Here is a 7688-nt window from a genome sequence, read left to right as displayed (position 1 = left end):
ATAACATTACTACTCTTACAAAATAAGAGTAATAATGCTTTATAATTATTTTTTGGTACAAGTATTTGCATAGGTGAAGTAGGACAGAGGTGACCCTACAAAATACTGCAAACTGCATTTCCCAAAACACATGAGTAAGCCTCCACAGACAATAAAGTGCCTGTTAATATTTTTGGTGTTTTCTTTCTGGATCTCACTGGCAAACTTCCATCACATTTTTCAGATCTTTCTTTGCAATGTCATAACCTCAAAGCTTTCCCTTCGGAAAAATCAAAGCAGGGATTCTCAGGAAATACAGAGATTTCATCTCTGGGGTTAAAAGAAGATCAAAAAAGATAGTAAATTTCATAATAAAATTAGAGGATGATGTAATACATCTGGGCTACTTTTCCATCTTGCAGTCTCCAGTACTAAGGTAGAATGGCAAGGGCGGGTACTGAAACACGTTGCTACCAGTGTCTGTACTCCAGACAAACAATTCTATGCTCCAGGGCTGTCAGTTGTAAAAAGCAAAATATATATATGTGTGTGTATACATATATATATATATGTCTAAAAAATTTGAATCTGAAGTCACATTAACCTGAAAGGAGAATCAAACCTTTACTTGAGTACACAAGGAACAGCCAAAATTGAAATGGAAATAAGTAGAGCCAGCACATAATCTAGTCACAGAATCACACAATCACAGAATATGCCAACTTGGAAGGAACCCACAAGGATCATCAAGTCCAGCTCCTAACTGGACCATCCCCAAGAGTCACACCATGTGCCTGAGAGTATCATGGGGTTTACAGTCAAGGGGAAATTCCCATATAGCCATCCAAGCTGTTGACCCAGGATGAAGAAATAACTGTTTCTGAGTGCTACATTCACAGGTCAGGGGGTGTTGCAGGCTGCATCTGTAAGACGTGAAATAGCTGAGCAGTACAGCACCATGGAATCTTTCTCTTGTGTAAGGCAACACTTGTCATGGAGGTAGTACTGGTGAAGGTAATGGTGGAGTAAGTAAGTCAGTATTTAAGCCCCTTGAATTACCTGGACAAAGTTCCAGCTAGAGATGACACATTTGATTCCCACTTGTAAATCTGCACTGGAGAGCAGTCTTTTTACCATCACTGCCTTGTTCCCAGTATGTTCTTGTAATCAGAGGGGAGATACCTGGGTGTCCCTTGATTTCTCTTTATCATGTGTGGCTGCAAGTAGACACTGGCCAGCACACTTGTCTTCATGTACCTCAACTTTCTTTCATTCCATAATTCCTGTAAATACCAATGGCAATATCTAGGAGCTGATATGCCAGCTAGCATAATGCCCAGAATCTCTCCTTCTCAGACTTCCCTCTTCATACTAGGCATTTTTTCCTGATGTTTGAGCTCAGATTAAACAACCCTCCTATATGGATTTCATGCACTCTTTTTCTTCCAAGGAAGAGCCCTTTAAAACAGTGAGCATTCTGGATCTTTTTTTTTTTATCTGGGTGTCCTAGTTAGGACAGCTGAGACCAGTTCATCATGGTATGGGTGTAACCCAAAACTGTGTATTCTATAGCCTTCCATGCCATTTCCCAGAAATTGTTAGCAGTAGAGGCCTGTAGATGTTCCTGTCCTCATACCTTCTATGGAATTCCCTGCTCTGAGGGAACGACTGAGCATTCCTGCCTGAACTGGAGAATATATAAACTTGACAAGTTTAACAAGGAGTTTTGGAACCTTTTTACCACTCGTGGGATCCAGAGGAAGCCTGCAGCTCTCCGCTCTCAACCAGACTGCAGCTCACCACCCTCAACTGGACTGCAATCACCACTTTTGACCAGACTGCAGCAGCTCTCCCACCAGCAGGGTTTTTTTTTTCCCCTCTCCCTTTACTTTGGACTCAGGAGGGGGGCAAGAAACACCACTTTGTTCATGCCCCAGGGTGCTGGGTTATACATTTGGGTTTTGTGGGTTAAAACCAAATTGCTTGTCTGTATAATTGTACTTATTGTATTATTTTATTAAATTGTTATTCTGACTTATAATCTCTCTTTTGAGTTGAGTTCATTTCCCCTGCTGGTTAACTTTTAAACCAGCACACTGGGTGAATACCAAATCCTTGGTTAATGTAACACCTCAAAATCCTTCCTAAAATCGTGATCTTGATTCAGTCACTTTTGAGTTTACTGGTTTTGAATCCCTGTATAAATCCTTCTCTGCTTAGGATTGATCTAGTAGATAATAAATCATGTGTTTGAAACTGCTCATCCAGTGTTCCAGCATATGTTCTAGTTAGGATTGATGACAAATGTCTGAGACAAATAAATACTGCTGTTTGGTGAGGATAAGTTATGAACCTGAAACAACAAATGCTAGAAAGATGCTGTGTAGCAAGTGATAACACTGAGTATCTTGCTGATGTTTTGTGTAAATCTGTTTTAGGTTATGCTAAACCTCAAGACAGCTTTTCTTGTAAAATAGGAAAGTCCATGCAGAGGGCAGGTATTAAATAGTTATTAAACTCTAATTATGTCTCATAGCTGTTGCACAAGATTTTCCACACAGAAGCAAGCCTTAAAAAAGGTCACTTGATGTAGGAAGAGGGTGAATGAGGCATTTGGCCCCTGGCACTTCTGTGATACAGTATGGAGTCATAGAATGGTTCAAGCTGAAGAAGATCTCAAAGATTCTTGAGTCCATTAGCCCAGCACTGCCAAGTCCACCACAAAACTGTGTTCCTAAGTGCCCTGTCTACACATCTTTTAAATATCTCCCAGGATGGTGACTCAACCAGTTCCCTGAGCATCCTGTTCCAATGCTTGACAACTCCTTCCATGGAGAAATTTTTCCTAATAACTAATCTACATGGTTTTCTTCTACCAGCTGTGCTGTGTGGCTGGTAGCCATCACCAGAGAGACTGTAACAGCCTACTGTACGGGAGAGAGGAAGAAAAGTAATATTGACTAGGTGATGGCCCATGATGGCACTCAAGATGATCTGTTCCATGAACTTCCCTGGCACCGAGGTCAGGCTGACAGGCCTATAGTTCCACAGATCCTCCTTGTAGATGGGCTTTGCATGTAGTAATTAGGGCATCCATTTGCTAACTTCCAGTCAACTGGGACATCACCACTGACCCAGGGTGGCTGGTAAATGATGGAAAATGGCTTGGTAACAACTTCCACCAGATCTCTGAGTGCTCTTGGGTGGATCCCATAGACTTGTGTGTGTCTAAGTGGTATAAGCATATGAGGCCACACCTCCATTTTCATTCTTTTGAGCCCACAGTATTTAATTAGGCTTCTCTCTTTCCAGAAAACAGCATGGGTGATTGAAAGACCAGGTATCTATGCAAAGAAACTGTGACACAGCCATATTAGCAGCCAGCTCCCTCATGCTTGGCAGTGGGAATATGCAGAAACAATTAGTCAAAATATGAGCACTGTCACAGCAAGAAACAGACGTAATAATCTCTGTTGGGTCAGAAGACAGTTTGATTATGAAAGCAGTATATCTGTCCCCAAAGATTCCTAGGCCTGGAGTGATTTATCAGACAGACTACCCCCTTTTGTTATCATACTGTGAATAAAAAACAAGACACTCATTTGTACATTATGATTTAAGGGGGTAGGGTTATTGGTCAATAAAGCTCTGTAGGAGACAGAAAAAACTGTTTTTCAATCATCTCAAATAGACCAAAATCTCGAGTTACCTTTTTTTTCTTGGCTAAATTATTATTTGTAAATATATTCAGATCTCTTTCATTCCTTGTATTTGTGGGAAAGCCAGACAGGGTGCTGACAGAGGGACCATAATTGCTGCAGTCTAGCCAAGACAATATTAGCACCTGGATTTTGACAGTGTTTACTGTTTTTTCACATGAATTCAGCTTTTCTGCTGGAGTGACAACCTGGGAAAAGAGAAAATACTTCACCTTTACCTCTACCCACTGTGAAAGTCTACCTGATTTTTTTGCACACTCTAATTAAATCCTTGAAGTTCTTCATTCAGCAGTGACTAATCTACTAACGCTTTGGATCTCAGTTCTGTTCTTAAAGGTCTAAAACACTCTTATCTTGAATCCAGGCCAATATCTTGTTAATTATGGCTATATCTGAGAAAATCATCTTAATTGTTACTATATCAGCAAGACAAAATGAAGAAATCCAGTAAGTGATAAAAGACACACACCTTTTATAATTTTCCATGTTGATAAAGTGTTTCTCAGGCCTCACCCTACATTCTTACCATAGCTGGTTACACAATGTCATTTGAATGAAGTGATCCACTTACTGATTTTCTTCCTTGAACTTTTTTCAGAGAGAGGAGAAGCTAGGTTGCATACTCCCTGGATTTAGAAAGTATTAGCCTTTTACTTGCAAAGAACTTTGAAACTTCCTTCAGAGTGCTTGTAATAATCACCAAAAGACTAGCGAGTCATCAAGTTTCAGTTCAAAGTCTATATAATTGAGTTTTAAACTGCATTAGGATTTTCTCTAACAGCACAATTAGATCTCTTCCCATTTTTTGCTTGTATCAGGGAAGGGTTCATGCTCATAGGCTGAAGCTGCTGATAGGGCTTTTTAGCATGTCATTACTTTTGATTACTATGAAATAGTCACTTGATGATCAACCTAGGTTTTCATTAAGCACCTTCCATGACAGAAGCACCAATATCAGACAAAATGACTTTTTAAACAGTGGGGGTTTTTGCTGGAACAGTATACTGACCTCTTTAGCAGCACCTCCCAGCACCCCCTTATCTTAGCTCACAGATTATGAATTGTGTGTATTGTGGTTCTGTGTGTGCAAGTACATGAAATATTGATTGATGAGTACTCCCCAAGAAAAGTTACTTACCTGCAGATTATTCGGAGGGCTTTGCTGTGTGTTGCCTACATCCACACTCACAGGGTGTTATAACATTTGCATTTTACAGAAGAAAGACACTTCTTGCACTTTTGTATCTTCTGTGGAACATGAAGGTATTCAGGATACAGGACACCCTAGATAGTGCAGCTCAGAAAACCCTTTTGTTGCATGAACTTACAGAAAAAGATACTCTGTGGATATGACAAACAAGAAAACCAGAATTTCTTAAGATAATTCAGCAACTCTTCTTTTAGTATTTTGCTTTATCTCATTTTCTTTTTCATCCTTTCTTTCTCTTTTTTTTTTTTTTAAGTCATCATACCACCGTGCACAGACCACCTGGGCTCCATTCTATTGGTGTTACCTTTCCTGTCAGTTCCCTTTGCCACTTCTCCTCCTCAGGTCTTTTTATGGATTCCTCCTCCACTCTGTCGGGGGTTAAGACCTGCCAAATTGCATAACCCCAAACGTGCCTCTGTTTTATAATCCTGTCTCTTGCTCCACCCTGTGCTAATTCCTTACATTCCACCCAGCCTTCCCCTCAGACCACTCCCTTCCTCTCTCTTTTTTCTGTTCTTGCCTTAGTATCTCCATTCATGCCATTGCCATCCATGTGGAGCAAAGGTGGCCTCCCACTCGATGTCAGCTATGTATCCTCCTGCTCCCCTCTCAAAACAAAACAGGAGCGAGGCAGAGCCCATCTGTTCCCTGAATCATCCCGGCTGTGATGGCCACTTTCCATCTGCCCCAGCTTGCTGCTGTACTGCCTGTGTTTGAAAGTTTAAAGTGCACCCATCTGAGCCAAATCTTGCTGAAAACACAACAGGCTTCTCACTGATGAACTTTGAATCAGGCCATAAATCACCTGGGTCTGGCATACTGGAGGTTTTTTGCATTTTTATTCTTTCCTGTTTTACAATGTAGTGTACTGACACATCTCAAGTGTTGCATCAAATACAGATACTTAAGCTGCAAACTGATGCTTTTCCTGGAGATGGTGTCTATCTTTAGATGAAAATAGTTTACCTACGAGCAAGCAAGATTTCTGGAATTTGTAGGATGCAGCCTAGGATACAAACTCTTAATTTTTGCCCCCAAATGTACATGTCACTAGCAAGATCATTACTGTTGAATTCAGCTTACAATTTGCTTCTCCTGTATGTACAAACGTATCAGTTCTTACTCATATTGACTGGATAATATGCTCAAATCATTTTTTATTGAGACCTCAACCATGCTGTTGTGGAAGGACTAACTGCACTGAAATCTGGAATAAAAGCCTTAGGAAAATCGCTGAGAAAACTTTCTTCTCAATATACATTCACACACAGAATTAATCAACAGCAGTGTCCTGTCCAGTACTTGTGAAGTAAACCAGTATTTGTACTAAGCCTTTCTTGTCATCTGTGTAACATGATTTGTGTTGAAAATACATATTTCCTAGTATATATACCCAGAGATCAAATACTTACTTAAGGAACAAATGCTGCAGTGAGTGCATGTCTTGTATGTACAAAGGAGTACGTAGTTATTGACTTTGCTGATTTATTTTTCTCCTGCTTAAAAAGCTTGCTAACTTAGGTTACAGTAGGGACAAAGCAATAAACTTGAGTTCCAGTATGAGGTGATTTGGTATTCCATCACTGTTTCTTAAGGGCCAGAAATGGCCTTGACACAACCTTTGGCACAGCTGTCAGATCACTGTATGAGCACGTAGAACGTCACTGGGCTCCAGCCGCCCAGCATGGGCAGTTGCCTGTGTCCCCAGAGTCTGTGTGGCAAGAGCTCCAGCATGTGTGTGTAACAATAGAAAAGATTAATGGTGTGCTTTACACACCCCTTAAAATAAGGCCTTCCAGTTCCTCCTTTTGCAATGAATTCCTGATTGCTCTCTCATTTCCCCTGGGTTTGCTTCAGAGGAGCCACCAAGCCACCCAGGTGCACAGAGGCTTGAAGCCCAGGCTGGTCTGTCCAGACTGAAGGCCATGTGGAGAGGTGCCCTGGAAGCATCATCATCCAGGTATTTTGGAGTTTACTTTGAAAATTATGGTGGCACAAAATGTCAGTGCTTGTTTCTCTGGTTTAACAACCTAGTCAAGTCTGTCTTGGCAAACTGCTCTCACTGTTGCGCCAGCTGACCAGAAACAGGCACTGTCCCACCTCTTGGGTGAGGTGAGGAAGAGCCTAAAATGGCAGCTGAGTGCATCATCATGCCAGGAAAGATTTCTTTGCCACAGGTGGTGATTTCTGCTACAACTGGCCCCACAAACACAGATTTTTGTAGTACACCAATTTATAAAGTGCTCTAGGTACATTAAATTGTGATCAGCAAGAAAAACAAGAAATACTTCCTATATGCAGAGAAGGGAACTAAAGGAAAAGTAAGAATGCCAACTTTTGTGTTTAATTAGTTTTATATTTCAGTCTTAGACTAGATCCAATCTTCAGTTTTAGAAATCTTCCTAGAATAATGATGTAGCAGCAAACAGATAATAGCAGCATAGAATCAAGAATAATTGTAATAACCCATATTTTTGTGCCTCTAATAACTCTAATCACATTGATAAATGTGATTTATCAATACACCAATTGTTTTTACAGTAGTTCCTCTTTCTGATAATGAAAAGCAGTTTAGTTTTCTGATAGCAATTTAATGGCCGCAGTGGGCAAAATTTTACATTTTTGTACAATGCTATGGGTTTTTGGCACCTGACCTTGCCCTTACTAACATTTATGGAGGTCAAAAGAAACCCCAGGAATGCTTATTTCCTGGAGGTGTTCTTATTCGTATTGCACATACTGTGCAAGTACATTTCTGGGGTGAACATCCTTTAACTTTT

Source organism: Manacus candei, unplaced genomic scaffold (assembly GCF_025592945.1).
Source record: "Manacus candei isolate 608988 ecotype Guabito, Panama unplaced genomic scaffold, ASM2559294v1 h1tg000014l, whole genome shotgun sequence".
Taxonomy (NCBI): domain Eukaryota; kingdom Metazoa; phylum Chordata; class Aves; order Passeriformes; family Pipridae; genus Manacus; species Manacus candei.
Note: the sequence above shows the minus strand (reverse complement) of the source record.